The sequence below is a fragment of the Aplysia californica genome, unplaced genomic scaffold (assembly GCF_000002075.1).
Source record: "Aplysia californica isolate F4 #8 unplaced genomic scaffold, AplCal3.0 scaffold00191, whole genome shotgun sequence".
In the NCBI taxonomy this organism is placed as follows: domain Eukaryota; kingdom Metazoa; phylum Mollusca; class Gastropoda; order Aplysiida; family Aplysiidae; genus Aplysia; species Aplysia californica.
This window is the reverse complement of record NW_004797461.1, coordinates 634,412-635,863: the sequence shown is the minus strand read 5'-3', so window position 1 is coordinate 635,863 and position 1,452 is coordinate 634,412. Positions and strand designations below refer to the sequence as shown.

Sequence of the window (1,452 nt, the reverse complement as noted above, 5' to 3'; positions counted from 1 at the left end):
AATTCAGTAGGCCTTTTTTTTTTTAATGGTCAGTCTAGCCATCATATTAAGAATAAGTACGGCTAGACTGCCAGTCTAGCCGTCATTTTAAGTACGGCTAGCCTCTTCCATAAATTGCCCAACAGTAACAGCCAACCAGAAAAATGCCAATTTCTTTGATTTCATTATTTAGACGAGCGCCTGATTTCACCAGGATGCCTCACATATAATAATATAGTCTCTATAAGAATTTGAAGAACAAGAAGATAATATGTGACTGACAAAGAAAGTGGCAATTCAATGGGCATGATGGCATAGCCATAGAGAGGCATGATAGTCCAGACAAAGATGACCTAGATCTATATTTGTTAGCCAACTCTTAAAAACCAAAAAGAGGACAAAAGGTTGTCTTTAAATATGTAAGGTTTCGAACTGAAAAAGAATATTCTCCCCTCAAACATTCCCACTAAAGGTGCAAAATCTAAATTGTGAAGATCTGAAGACCTTCTCTCTTCTTGGTCTTGTACTTGTACGGGACACCAGTGCCAGTGACAGTCACAGCTTGAGTTGAGATATATCGCCTTACTCTGTCTTCACTGTACTTAGATTAGATCTAGATCTACACACTTTTCCGACTTCAGACTAAACCACCGTTGAATCCGTCCATTTTGAAAAGTCACGACCTCAGGCGAGGTATCCTTAGCCTAATTAAAATTAATTGATGATTAGAGTCTGAAAGCAACAAAAAAAACAAGCAAAGAAAGAAACAGCACCCAACTTGAAAACTAAATGCGGAAGTAGATCATCTAGATCTAGTCACTGTCCGTTCTGACAATTGATGGACATCAAAAGAGTTGGACTAAAACAATGCATCAGCCAGCTTCATCAAATTATTGCTCTTCCAACAGTTTTCCCGATTCCAGCAATAGTTCAGAACCATCAAGTACAAAAATACAAACCTTTAGGCTAATATTGACAAAATATCCTTGGTAGAACAGAATAACTTTCTGTATGGCTCTCACGAACAAAAAGCTTTCTTTAAAAACAAATCGCGACACACATGATCGCTAAGCACTAAAAATGAAGTGTGCTTCCCATAATGCCATGTTGCACAGGGGTGTGTTGATGCTTTGTTGATGTGTCGGCCAGACAAGTAACCAAACACTCGAGCGCTGAGCGCCGGTTTCTGACCCTCGAATAGTGCGATTATTCTTTTTGATGCCTAGTTAAATATCGGGGTTAAATCGATTTCAAGTGGTCATATGATTAATCGAGTGTCTAACAGCTATCTACTGTCTGATGATAATGACAAAACTAGATTTAGTAGATCTACTATTAAATCAGAGCTTACAAAGAAGTAACAATTATTATTAAACAGCTCTAACATTACTTGTCTAACAGCTATCTGATAATGACAAAACTAGATTTAGTACTATTAAATCAGAGCTTACAAAGAAGTAACAAATATTATTA

At 37.2% G+C, this 1,452-nt stretch overlaps 1 protein-coding gene across 2 annotated transcripts in view; it reads right to left on the bottom strand.

Annotated features, from left to right (window-relative positions):
* Positions 1-1,116, bottom strand: part of LOC101860814 (serine/threonine-protein kinase PAK 1) — a 26,105-nt gene extending 24,989 nt beyond the window's left edge. Inside the window, exon 1 of one of the 2 annotated variants that reach the window (XM_035969886.1) lies at positions 939-1,116. The gene's annotated coding sequence lies outside the window, so the exon portion shown is untranslated. Of the gene's footprint in view, positions 1-483; positions 816-938 lie in introns of those variants that run through there. The other variant, XM_013082739.2, reaches the window with a different exon arrangement.
* Between the last annotated feature and the right edge of the window lie 336 nt (positions 1,117-1,452).